Here is a 14,537-nt window from a genome sequence, read left to right as displayed (position 1 = left end):
AATAGAGTTTTTTTTTAAGTAGCATTAGTTTGTTTTGTTTTTTTACTACTTAATTTCCCCTTTCTCTTTCTCTCTTTTTATATACAATTCTCATCCTTTAACTGGATTCCTGTCCTGTTGTCCTTGCTAACTTGAATCTTTCTCTTGTTGTTTTGTCCTTATCTCTTCCCCTCATTCTGTCGTCCACCTGCTCTTGCTCTCTGCCCTGTCCATCACACAGCAGAACAGGAAGTGCTCTGGGGTTGACCTCTGACCTCCGTCAGCCAAGCTCTGTATAAACAGCTCATTTTCTTCACTTCCTGTTTAGCTGAACAGGAGCACCGCCTGTTTTAGTTTGTTTACAGAGCGGGCCGCTTCAAGTTCTGGTGTGCGTGTGTGTACGCAGCATGTTTTTCAGTGTGTATTTTCGTATGTGGGTGTCAGTGTGTTCTGATGCCTGCCTGCTGTTCTACAGAGAACAATGCAATTTGTTTCCTTCTATAAGATCCTATGGAAGTCCGTTTCCACAAAGTAAAACAAATAAATAATATATATTTTTTTACAAGTAATTTGGACTTCAAATCTCCCAACTGTGGCATTATGTCTTACAATTGCAGCTTTATATTTCACAATTGTAAATTTCTATCATAATTTCAACTTATTAACTCACAATATGACTTCATGTCTCAGGGTCGCAACATAACTCACTGTAAGATGTTGTATTTTACAAGTGCAACTTTTTATCACTCATCTCATAACTGCAGAGTTTATTACTCATAGTATGACTTAATATTTCACAAATAGCTACCATCTTTATAGCGCACAATCGTGAATTCATACCTCACAATATAACTTTATATCTTACATGTGCAACATAATATCTCACAATTGCAACTTCATATCTCACAACTGCAACTATGTCTCATAATTACAGATATAACTCACAATTTGATTTCATATCATACAGATGCAATTATATCTCAATTACAGCTTTAGAATTCACAATATTACTAATTATCTCACAATTCAAACTTCTCACAATTATGACTTCATATCTCAGAGTTGTGGCTATATCTCAGTAACGGCTTTATAATTCAACTTCGTATCTCACAGATGTGACTTTAAAATTCATATTCATACATTATTATATGAATTAATTTATCACAAGTGCGACTTTATATACATTTTTTGTCATTTTGAAATTATGCAAACAGTGTTGGGGAGTAACTAGTTACACATTACAGAATTACGTTATTTAATTACAAAATAAATGTAGCTGTAATCTTTTACAATTATTGAGAAAAAATGTGTAATCAAATTAGTTACTTATGACAATGTTAGGGATTAAAAACTGGGTTACATCTGAATATTTTCCACACACATACATACAGATTTGATTGCTTTCAGATTGCTAATTTAGATAAGTAATCAAAAAGTAATCAAATGTAATCAGTTATGTTACTTTAAATAAAGTAATTACACTATTTATTACATTGTAAAGTTTAGTTTGAATGCATGTAAAAATGTAGCCATATACTGTATATATCATATAATGCTGTATTTATGCTCTGACATAAACATACACACTCACGCAAGCCAAGACCTTATGTGACACCTAACCTAAATGGTCCTGACTCATTACTATCTATAGCTCTATAGTCTCTGGGTTCAATTAACCGGTTTGTGTTTTTGCCAGTGATATCCCTCAGTCTCTCTCTGTATTAAATTATGCAGTAGATCTGTCTGGTTTTCAGCTTTTATCTTGTGTCTGGCTTCAGTTAGCTGACGGTTCTTGTGCCCAACCAGAGCATCAGGCGGGGTAGATCAGGGTCAAAGAGCTATTTGAAGATCTGTTCGGCTGGCCGTGTCCCAGTACTATGTGTCCTGATCCTCCCTACATCCTGCAACAGTAGGATGACTGCAGTGGGTTTGTGGTTTGGAGTAGTCACCCTCAGTAATGACCTGACAAAGGCAAGATGTCATTTTCATTCATTTTGAGCCAAAACACAGAGAATCACTTTTGGGGGACTTGTGTTGGTTCTGAAATGTCCTCTTTAATTTTCTTTAATTAGATGGCAGGATGTAGTTTAGCTGTGTGTTTGTCCACACATGTGCACATATGCGGGAAGTCATTAGAGGGGTGGCTAGCGTTAGCATTAGTCATACAAAAAACAGCTGTCAAAATCAGTTGATATGCTTTGGGTGTAGCACAGTACGGTTTTACGCAGTAAATACAGTTTTTGTGAACAAAGCACAATCTGTGCTTCTCTACAAAGGTCCAAAGACCATAGAAATACAAAGACCTTCACTCCTATACTTATGAATTTCGGGGCAAAAAGAAGTTCGAAAAGGCTGAGCGACAGTGTACTGTTAACAAACTTTCCAACACCCCCGTGCTGCTGGAGGCGGGGTGAAGATTAATGTAAACATGACCTGCGATGCCCGCGCATATCCCTTAAATAAAACTGATGAAATGAAGAAGTGTAGGCAATCTAGGTGTGAGAAGGGGCCCAATGGTCAGAATATTATAGACAAAAGAATAACGATTAGCAGCAGTTCAGAGTCAAGTATCATGTTTGCAATCCAAAAGAACCATTCCATAATCAGTCCTTTATGGGAAGTGTGAATGGCTCATAGTCTGAAAAATTGAGCATGATGTGAAAAAAAAAAAAAAAAAATGGAATCAGTTTGTTGCTTTATTTTATTAGTGTTCATTTATTTTATTAAACTAGATAAATAATTTTGATAAAAACATGTATTTGATACTTGCTACCTTATAACTTTACTCTTTCCTTTCATTCTTTTCATGGTTTTTGTCTCGGATGTTTCTCCGCTTCACTGTTTGCATAACTCTGGGTCATTGACACTAAGCTTTGTTGCTATTTCTTTCTAGGAATGACATACTGTCTCTACATCTTTAAAGTCTGTCTACGAGCGATTGTACAGGTGTGGATATATTTGTGCAGCTCACCTATTCGACACTCCAGTGTATTCAGCAGATGAATGACCTCCGCAGAATGAGGAACGAACTGAGAAAAAAAATTGCGCGTCAAAGAAGGTGGAGTTTCAGAACACACCCACCGATTGCGTAGCCGCCACGGACCAATAGAAACTCAAAGGTGTTTAGGAGCCAAAGCAAACTCCCCCAGAAAGTTCGCTCTGGTGAGCTGTTTAGAACTTCCAAAACGAACTTAGTTTTGACCTGATTTAGTTCGAAATGACGTCATATCAGTTCGTTCTTTGATTTGAGTTTACCGGGGCCTTTAAGCATTTTCGAACTACAACTTTTTTGATGGATTTAAGATGAGTTTTCACGGTCTCAAAGGTATAGTTCATCGGAAAAATTATATTCTGTCATTAATTCCTCACTCTGCGTCGTGGTACAGTAATAAATGGTTGTGAAGACTGACCTAAAGAGAATACATTTTTGTTTTCTTTGTGTAAGAAAAGTATACTCGTAACTTGATAACATTTAAGGTTTAACTACTGATGTCACATTGGCTACTTTATCGAAGTCCTTACTACCTTTCTGAGCCTTGAATGTGTCATCAAAAATATCTCAATTTGTGTTTGGAACGACATGAGGGTGAGTAATTAATTACAGATTTTTTTGGGGTGAACTACCCCTTTAACGTAGTTCTGACAAAATGTGTTTAGGGCTCGACATTTAGCCTTGTGCTTTTCCTTAGGACCAGAAAATTAGTCATTCACTTTTCCAAGTAAAAATGTTACTTGTTTAGAAAGAGAAATGGCGTAAATGTAATCTAGTCTTAGGCAATATTTTCATGCTCTATCAGCTCTTACTTATATTTGCATGTTTGTGAGATTGATTTCTTGGTCGTTTTTTGATATTGCAAAAGCAAATTTTTCCTAGCTATAGGTTTTCTTAACTGAACAACGAGTAAGTGGCGGCATGTGACTGTCTTAATGAGTCAGTCACTGAGTCATTTATTCATCCGATTTGTTGAAACTGTTGATTCATTCACAAATGAAGCAAACGACTTCATGAATGGGGCATTGAATCAATGACCAGATTTGTTACTAAATTCTGTAATGTAATTGTTCTGTAATGAAACACTGCTCTGCTCTGGAATGAGAGGCTTTCTGCTGTGATCTTTGTTTGGAATTATTTTTGTCAGTCAATATTCTGTCTGAAATGTCACCAAGTCGCTTAATATTAACTACTTGTTTATTGAACTATTTTATAAAATTAATGTCACATTTCCAATTGCGCTGGCGTTTGGGAATAGTCTGATTCTGAAGGTTGTTGGGGTTTTCTTTCTTTCTTTTCCCCCCCGCAATTTTACTGTATTGTGAGTTCATGAATTTACATTACACACAAATTTAAAGCATTTTATTTGTTATTTAAGGTGTATATGTTCATGCATGCATTCCTTGGGAATCAAACCGATGACGTTAATATTGCTAGCTTGAAGCAATATTGGATTTTAAATAAAAGGTGTATTTGCACTGAAAAAAAAGGACTGAATATTTTGATTAAATCTGCTCATTAACTTTTGTGACAAGGCAGGAGGAAAGACTAACCAGCTGCTGGTTTGCAAATAAAAGCAGACACACTTTCTCTCAACATAGTTTACACACACACACACACACACACACATTCTTTAATCCTGATTGGTAACACACTTCCTGCCAATAAGTGGATATTCAGCCAGTTACGCCCTGTTGGGCTGTGACAGTGAAGCAGACCAAAGTGTAACATGAGTCACAAACGCACACTTTAGAAAGTACCAGGAATTACATGCAGTTTTACATGGATACTTACAGCTCTAAAGTCTGATCGGAAAAAGCCGGGTTTGGACTTAAAGATGTTTAAAGTCCTTTATGCTTGTTGCAAGTCAGATTGTATAATATGAGCTCAGTGACATCTTGGGTAGCAGCAGACTGTCTTTTAGACTAAAGATAGACATCTGTGATTTCTGGGTGATGTTGACTTTGCATTTTCTATCAACATTCAGATTACTCTGAGGTGGATATGGGTGAACATAAGAGGGAATGTATGCACTGATGTGATACTGTGATCCTATTGTGAAGGGAACAATTAATAATCATTATTTTACAAAACGTGGTACCAAATTTCAGTAGTCAATATCAGTACTAGTAAAATTCTAAGATTCTGAGTATGTTTTTGTGACATATCAGGACACAACTCTGTATAATGACATGGGTATGACAGATGTATTACAGGGTGAGGGTGACTTATGAGGACATAACCCATATCCCCATTTTTCAAAACACTTATAAACCATACAGAATGAGTTTTTTTGAGAAAGTAAAAATGCACAAAATTTCCTGTGAGGGTTAGGTTTAGGTGTAGGGTTGGTGTAGGGCCATAGAATATACAGTTTCTACAGTATAAAAACCATTACGCCTATGGGATGTCGCCACTTTTCACAAAAACAAACATGTGTCTCTCTCTCTGTGTGTGTGTGTGTGTGTATTCAGTATTTGAACTATGTGAAAAATGTATATTTTTTTAATTATTAATGCTATAAATCATTATAAGTAAATAATAGAATAAAACATTATAATGTAGGCCTACCCTTCAAATATTATTCAATAATTTAAATATTGAATTTTTAAAGATAAAAAATAAATAAAAGTTGCCAATAAAAATATTCATAAACTTATTTAAATCTATTTTGTTCCAACATTTTAATGATTTATAATTTATATTTTAAGATTATTTTTTACTTTTCAAAATATTTTCAAAGTATATTGGTTTTTTTTTCACATTTTATTTTATTCTACAACTTCTGGGTTTAAATTAGTAAACCTGTTTTCCTCCTGAGATTTTCCCATACAACCATCCAAAGCCCTCTCTCTCTTCCTCTTCTCTTTCCTCTCTTCCTTTTGATAAGACTCTCTCTGGTCTCAGGCCCATTAGCCAATGGCGAAAGAGATAATTGTCATGGAAAGAGCCGAGCATTCGTTTGATGTGGACCTCGACTTCCTTTTGATGTAAAAATGTATCCACTGTGATTATCAAGATTATGGCTTCCTCCCCCTCCTCTTCCTCATTCCCTCGCCCTATCCATCCCTCCATTAAGCCGTGAAGATTAATTGAAAACAGCCTGGTCTGATGGCTGAAGTTGATGCCGCTGTCTTCGTGGCTGTCGGCTCGCTGAACTCGTGTTTGGGCAGCATCCTTTCTCACACAATCTCTCTCCTCCTTTCTTCTGCTGCTGAAACACCACATCTCAATAGAAACTCAGAGTACATCTATGGGAACTTTTTTAGCAAAACAAACATTTTTTAGAAAATTATGCATTATATATCAAAAGTGGCATTAAAAGATATATATATTACTGGGTATATGTATATACAGTAGTCTGGGCTGTATTTTCTTTCACCTTGTGTAGTTTTGTTCATTACTTCTTTCAAGAAGGAGGGGTTTTTATATAGCCTATCATGTGGACATCTGTCTAATTAATGTGTTTCTGCCAAGTAACAGATGATTTTGTAATGAACTTTTGTAATGAAACTTTATAGGGGTGTAAAAAGTACCCCAAAATTCTGAAAGTACAGTTATTGAGCGAAGATTTTACTAAATTAAAAGTAGAAATATCTGGACAAAAACTACTTGAGTAAAACTAAACAAGTACAATTTTTAATTTTAATTCATGATCATGATCAAGTAACCTAGTAAAAATAACAATAGAGAGGTTGTTTCATCATTTCTTTTTTTTGTTAACAACTGTTTATTGAATTTTCTTTTGTTTACAACAGCAGAAAACAAAAAGCAACTGAGCAAATGTAGAACCCATCCCAACCCATCCCACCCCCTGGTAGACTAAAGAGTAGAGAAGAAAAATAATAAATAAATACATAAAGTAAAATAAACAATAATATAAATAAATTAAGTAATATTAATACATAAAATATAATAAAATAATTCTTACAAAGATTTTAGAAAAGATGATACGACATTAAAAGATGAATGCCATAAATTAACAGTTTTCACATTAGATCCATGTATACGAGAAGTTGAGAGTTCCATTGAGATAATATCTAACAAATAAACCGCCCAGGTTCTTCTGTCCATTGTGTGAGGAGGATTCCAACGATTGACTAGCAACTTTTTTGCTGCAGTGAGAGCAGCTAACAGTAAACATCTTTGTTGGACAGACAAGGTGAGGTCCCAAAAATCATTCATGAAAAAATGACGTGGAGACAAACATATCTCAGTACCCAACAAATAAGAAAGGTCCTGTGAGAGCTGAATCCAAAAAGGAGAGAGAGAGGGGCACTCCCAAAAAAAATGCAAAAATGTGCCTAAAAGTCCTTGCGGACAGAGAACACACTTAGGAGAAGACGACAGATTCATATGATAACGTTTCAGTGGGGTCAAGTAAACCCTATGCAGCAATGTCCAATGAATAATTTGGTGGTTTGGGTTTTTAGAAGACAGTTTAAACATTCCCCATATCTGATCTGAGAATAAAACCTGCACATCCTCATTAAGATCCTTAGCCCAAACAGTTGTAATAGATAGAGGTTTGTAAGAATGCTCAAGAAGAAAAAGATAGATGACTGAAGCAGAGGAAGGAGATTCCTCAGAGGGAAGGATTAGTTTGCGCAAAGGGTGAATAGGCAATTGAGAGTTCCAGGGCACCCCATATGCCCGCAGGGCTGACCTAATGCGCAAATACATAAAAAAGGAAGTGCCTGGCAGATTATATTGAGTTTTGAGATTCTGAAAGGATTGTAAACCACTATCATCATAAATATCTCCCAGAGTATTTACTTTGTGATGAGTCCATTGCGGACAATGGAATGGAGTGTTGCCTGACAAAAGATTATTATTGTGAAAAATTGGAGTATGCTTATGCCAAATTTCAACTAATTGTAAACGTCTTTCAACATCCCTCCATGTAGAAAGGAGATGGGTTACAATGGGACCAAACCTAGATTTACACTGCCTAAGCGGAACCCCAGAAAAAACAAGATCCTTCAATTTATATGGATAGACAATAGATTCCTCAATTGCTCTCCAAGATTCAGAAGCATCAGGGTCAAACCAAACTGATAAAGGGCGGAGGGAAAAGGCTTGGGCATACAATCTAAAATTAGGGAAAGAAAGACCTCCATGTAATCTACTTCGTTGTAAAGTAGTCAGTTTAATACGAGGACGTTTCCCATCCCATATATACCGTGAAACACATGCATCAAGTTTGTTCCAGTAACCAACTGGTGGAGCAAGAGGAATCATAGAAGAGAAGAAATTAATACGTGGGAGAACATTCATTTTAATCACCGATATACGAGCCTGAAAAGAAGTAAGAAGACGAGACCAATTTTCTAAATCTGAGGATATTTTGCCTAGAATACTACTATAGTTTTTTGAAATAATTTCTTGCAGGGAAGGAAAAATATCTATCCCCAGGTACTTAAAGTTTGGAACTACTGGAATAGATACAGAAAGGGAAATGGGATCAAATTTAGAATTGAGGGGAAGTAGACATGACTTACTCCAATTAATTTTAAACCCAGAGAGAGATCCAAAATGGTCAAATAAATTCAATACATGGGGAATAGAATGTGACGGCTTCTCCAGAAACAATAAGATATCATCTGCGAATAAAGAAATATGATGATGAGTATTCCTTATACTTATGGGAGAAATAGTTTCAGATAGTCGGACCGCTTGTGCTAAGGGTTCCAAAGATAAGGCGAATAAAAGAGGAGAAAGCGGGCAACCCTGACGAGTACCTCGATGTATAAAGAATGGGTTAGAGCAGACAGAACCTGTGAGAACAGAGGCTGCTGGATTGGCGTACAGAACTTTAATCATGTTTATGAAACTTGATCCTAGACCCAGATGCTGTAGAACCGCCCATAAATAGTTCCATTCTAGCTGGTCAAAAGCTTTCATTGCATCTAGAGATAATACTGCACAAGGGGAGGACGAACTATTAGTTGAATTAATAATATGATATAACCTGCGTAAATTATCTGATGCTGAGCGAGATTTAATGAACCCTGTTTGATCATGGTGAACTAGTCTGTTCATATATTTCTCTAAACGACGAGATAGTACCTTGGCATATAATTTAACATCAGTCCCTATCAAAGAGAGAGGTCGGTAACTAGAACAGGAAGTCGGATCCTTATCTTTTTTTAACAAGAGAGAAATCACAGCTATATTAATAGACGGGTGAAATGAACCTTGAGTAACTGAAAAATTTATCATATCTAACAAGAGGGAGCCTAAATCCGACCAAAAAGTAATATACAATTCGACAGGAATACCATCTAAACCTGGGGATTTCCCCTTGTTCATAGATCGAATTGCTGACTCCAGCTCTTGAAGGGTAATCGGTTCAGCCAGGTAATCAGAGTCTGAATCTGACAGCCTAGGTAAATCAAGGTTGGACAGAAAAGATGCAAAAGTGTCAGGGTCACCAACAGCAGAAGAAGTATAGAGGTTAGAGTAAAAAGAATGAAAAGAAATATTAATGTCTTTTGGATCTGTCACAATGAGCCCGGATTGGGATTTCACTGCTGAGATATTAGCAAACTTTTCACTGTTACGTATTCTTAAAGCTAAAAGGTGGCTAGGTCTACTTCCTTGAAAATAATAATTCTGCCTGCATCTTTGAATCAGGAATTCTGCCCTGGATCGCAGTAATGAATTAAGCTCGGATCTAACCGCCATGATTTTGCTGAGTGTATTGTGTGAGAAACAACGCTGATTGTCTCTAGTCAGATTCTGGAGCTGTGATTCCAATTCAACTATCTTTTTATGTCTGTTTTTCTGAAGGAAAGAGGCATATGAAATTGAGTTATTCCTTATAAATCCTTTAACTGCATTCCAAAGTGTTCGTGGATCATCCACTGAGCCTTGATTAATTTCAATAAACTCAGCAAAATTATTTCTGAATTGACTACAGAAGTTTTCATCTTGTAACAATTTAGGGTTAAATCGCCATCTAGTCGCACGAGACGGTCGAGGGATCAAAGATAATCTGCACAAATTTCCATCATGATCAGACAAAGATAAGGAACAGATATCGGCATCACAAACAGCTGAAGATAAAGAAGTAGAAATGAAAATATAGTCAATTCGTGAATAGGATTTATGAGTAGCAGAAAAGAAAGTGAAAGACTTAGCAGAAGGATTTAGTAAACGCCAAGTATCCACCAATGAAGACGAGGTTACACATTGCCTAAGTTTGTCAGAACACAAGGCTTGAGAGTGTGATTCCTTTGGTCCAGATCTATCTAGGATATGCGACATTACAGAATTGGTGTCTGCACCTAATACAATTTCAAAATCTGAAAATTTTAAAAGATAGGAAGACAAAACAGAGAAAAAAGTAGGTTCAGGAGTACAAGGGGCATAAACTGAAATAAATACAATATTCCTATTCTCCACTATTGTTTTTATGTGTGTTATTCTACCGTCTGGATCACAACCTTTATCTAAAATAGTAATATTTAACGTCCTCCGCACCAATATTAGAACACCCTTGGTTTTAGCATCCGAAGATGAATGAGATACTACTTCATAAAACTTATTATTACACCTGTGTACATCCTCCTCTTTCAAATGGGATTCTTGAACTAACACTATATCAATCTTTCTCCTTCGCAAAAAATCCAGAAAACCTGTACGTTTGTGTGGGCCATTTAGGCCATTAATATTACAACTTAGAATATTAAGGTCAGTCATAGGTATCAAACAGCATTACTACAAAATAAGACAACATACAAATTTGAAAACAAAACCAGTTGAGTCTACCATCAAACCACCCCCCATCCCCACCCTTCCCATCAGTTTTCAAAAATATATTAACATGTTTCCATGAACTATGGCAGACCAAACCAAGAACGAACCTTGATCTGCCACCACCCCTTAATATGATCCGTGGCGTCAACAAAAACCTGCACATTACAGAAGCACCAACATTGGCCCCAAAGTCACATTTTGACTAGATAGTATCTTTAGTGAAAAAAAAAAAAAAAAAAAAAAAAAAATATATATAAATAAGTAAATAAATAAAATAATAATAATAAAAAATAAAAATAATAAAAAATAAATTAATTCATTAATTGAAACAAGCAAGAAGAAATACAACGAACATAAATATTATACCACCGTGATCAGTAAGCGATACTGTATGTTCAATGAAACTATATAGTAACTATAAGTTCAGAAGTAAATATTAGAGTAAACAGTGAAAGACACGGTCGCCTGAGAGCATCTCTTCTCCGATTAGATAGCAAGCGCCCAGCTGGAGTTCAGTGAGAATTGGAGGATGAATGAGATCTGAAAAACACTCTTGCTTCTTCTGGGGAATATAACAATTTAGGTTCACCCTGATTGAGAATGACCTTCAGCGTTGCAGGATAGAGAAGAAAATTCTGGATGCCTGCCTCTCTCATTTCCTTTCTTACTGGCGCGAATGCACTTCTTCTTTTTGCGGTGGCCGGCGAAAAATCTGGAAAGAAAGACAGCGTTGCTCCGTCGGATGTTTTCACCGGGGCATGAAGTCTGGCGGCCCGCAAAATGAGCTCCCTATCCGTATACCGCAACAATTTAAAGATAAAAACCCGTGGTTTAGCGCGATCTGAGGAGAGCCTTGTGTACACGCGATGCGCTCGTTCCACTTCAATCTCTTTGCCTGTCAGAGACGGGAGCCACGCCGGCAGCGATCTCTTCAAAAAGCCCAAAGGGTCGTCCTTTTCGGACCCTTCAGGTAATCCAACCAGACGCAGATTGCAGCGCCTGTTGCGATCCTGTAAATCAACAACCTGTTGCTCGAGCGCTGCTACTCGCCTATCGTGATCCGCGACAACTTTCTTTTGTTCTCTCATCTCCCCTGTAAGAAGATCCATTTTGGAGCATAGCGATTGAACAACTGACATGTGAGAAGCGAACTCGTTCCGCATCGCTGACAACTCAGATCTTAGAATCTCCTCAAAGTGCGCAACAGTATTCGCCATCTTATCCACCATATCATCTGTGGTCGGTGCCGGTGGTTTACATTTCTTCTTAATCGGAGAAGCCGACGGAGACATCTCTTGCTGCTTCCGATTGCCAGACATTTAAGAAAAGTGTTGTTAATGAAATAAGCTTAAAATAAAACGAAAAAATCTGCAAAAAGGGGCCAAACGTATGGGACTCTACTCAAGTGCGACTAGGTTCATGAGCACGTCACGTGACTCTCGGTTGTTTCATCATTTCTAATAATCTTTTCAATGCAAGGTGATTAATAAAATGTTTTATCAGATATAAAAAGGTTTGGTTAAAGGTGAAAAACAAAACATAATGCAATGGCACAGGCCAAAAACATCTAGTCAAGTGTGTACAACAACAGTTCAAATGCATCACAGTGGACCACTCAAAATGCTCCGTGTTTTACTTACATTCTTTACACCATTATGCCATGCCATATGACTTACTTTCCTCAGATGAACCCAAACAATGAGTTTCAGAAAAAAAAAATATATATTTTGAAGCCAGAAATTTCTGTGATGAAAGTTATGATTGAAGCTGAATTGCATGCACTTGAAGGATGAAAAACAAACATCACTGGTTCTTGCATGTCAAGCATGCATGTTTGAGCTTTTGTTTACCACATTTCATGTGCATAAGTTGGAAGGAAATAAAATGCTTTAAGTTGAAATACAGTTTAAAAAAATAAAAAGTACTGTTTTTTTTTTTCTTCAGAAATGTAAATCAATTAAAAGTACAATGTGTCGGTTTACGGCGGCCACGGCGGCACATATACTAAAATTGGATCGATACAGAGAAGATTAGCATGGCCCCTGCGAAAGGATGACACGCAAATCCGTGAAGCGCTCCATCTTTTTGGGGAAGTCGTGGCCTAATGGTTAGAGGGTTGGACTCCCAATCGAAGGGTTGTGGGTTCTAGTCTTGGGCCAGACGGAATTGTGGTTGGGGGGAGTGCATGTACAGTTCTCTCTCCACCTTCAATAACACGACTTAGGTGCCCTTGAGCAAGGCATTGAACCCCCAACTGCTCCCCGGGCGCCGCAGCATAAATGGCTGCCCACTGCTCCGGGTGTGTGCTCACAGTGTGTGTGTGTGTTCACTGCTCTGTGTGTGTGCATTTCGGATGGGTTAAATGCAGAGCACAAATTCTGAGTATGGGTCACCATACTTGGCTGAATGTCACTTCACTCACTTTACATGGAAAAATAACACTTAAGTACAATAAAAAAAGTACCATTACTCCAGCATTTTACACTCCATTTATGTCAATAACAAAAGATTTGGGAAGCATTTTCTCATAAAACTTGATAAGCCAATTGATTTTGATGTCTCAAATGTTCAATGTATAATTGCATTTACTACTATTTTTCCTAAATCTTTGCTGACCACAGCCCTGTTAAATGGATCTGTGGTTGATTTTGAGTATGGATCAGTTAAGAGCCTCTAGTTTAATGCACTGACTAAACTATATTTTAATAAAACATATATCTCATGAAATAAGTCATGAATAAAACTATACAAGACAAACGGAAATACAACCCAGATCATAACTTATTTTTTCAGGGTTCTTCGATGAATAGAAAGTTCAAATGAACACTGTTTGCACTTGCACATTGCTCAAACTTGCATATGTCACGATCTCTAGCTGGAGTTCTCACGACCTCCCCTAGAGGGCATCCCATCCTGTACCCTTTACCACTCACCCCGGACTCTATTTCCCATAATCCTCTGCCTGGACACTGTTACAATCACCTGTTGTTCATCAGATCTCATTATCAGTTCACATTAGAAGGACTTTAAGGATGTATTCACATCCTTATATATATATATATATATATATATATATATTATTATTATTTTTTTTTTTTTTGGTCATCCATTCATGGGACAGAAATTCTCAAGCAGGAAGCTCGAAAACAGGCTAATCATAGAGATTTTTCGTAATGCAATTGGTATCACTTCACTGATTTTCTGTTATCAGCTACAAAGGCAATATAAAGACACTTATGAACATCAAATGAGACAATGTCATCTATACAATGTTGTAACAAGAATTTTGTGAAGATGAAGAAGTGCTATAAGACGGTTCTGGCGGATCTCTTATGTTTGCCTACCATGGCATCCTGACAATGGCACTGTGCAGAAGATGGATTAGGTATAAGGAGAGCAAAAGTGAAACTTAAAAGATTGCAGGCTTTCGTAAGTGTCAGTTAACTCTGCAATCTGCAAAAAAAGTAGCGCACACACTCTCTGACTTTGCTGATGATTGAATGTTTAGCCTCCCGTTGTCTTGCCTTCTGTGTTTCCTGATTATTGTGTTTTGATCCTGGACTATTTCCTTGTTTTTGATCATTTGCTGCCTGCCCTGACCATTGGTTGTGTATCTGGATTACTCTTTTTGCCTTGTCTCTGCTGTCACTTTTTGCTGTTTCTGGACCCTGCCTGTTTTGACCTTGCTGCAAATGGATCCCCACTCCGTTGTCATGCGTCTTACATTACAGAATCATTAGAAAATGTATTAGCAATGTTGGCTCAATTCATAAACTCATTAAAAGTATTTCAACTCAAAATAATG

The 14,537-nt window shown here is 37.0% G+C and overlaps 1 protein-coding gene and 1 non-coding gene across 2 annotated transcripts in view; both read left to right on the top strand.

The window, feature by feature from the left end:
- The window catches only part of LOC127963773 (adhesion G protein-coupled receptor A2), an 85,386-nt gene that overhangs the window by 30,001 nt on the left and 40,848 nt on the right, over positions 1–14,537 (top strand). The gene's annotated exons all lie outside the window — the stretch shown is intronic.
- On the top strand, positions 12,716–12,819 carry LOC127964273 (U6 spliceosomal RNA). Its single transcript, XR_008155014.1, has one exon. It is a non-coding gene; the product is annotated as a U6 spliceosomal RNA (small nuclear RNA).

The sequence above is a fragment of the Carassius gibelio genome, chromosome B8, assembly GCF_023724105.1.
Source record: "Carassius gibelio isolate Cgi1373 ecotype wild population from Czech Republic chromosome B8, carGib1.2-hapl.c, whole genome shotgun sequence".
NCBI classification, from domain to species: domain Eukaryota; kingdom Metazoa; phylum Chordata; class Actinopteri; order Cypriniformes; family Cyprinidae; genus Carassius; species Carassius gibelio.
Note: the sequence above shows the minus strand (reverse complement) of the source record. Positions and strands in the feature narration are given on the sequence as shown.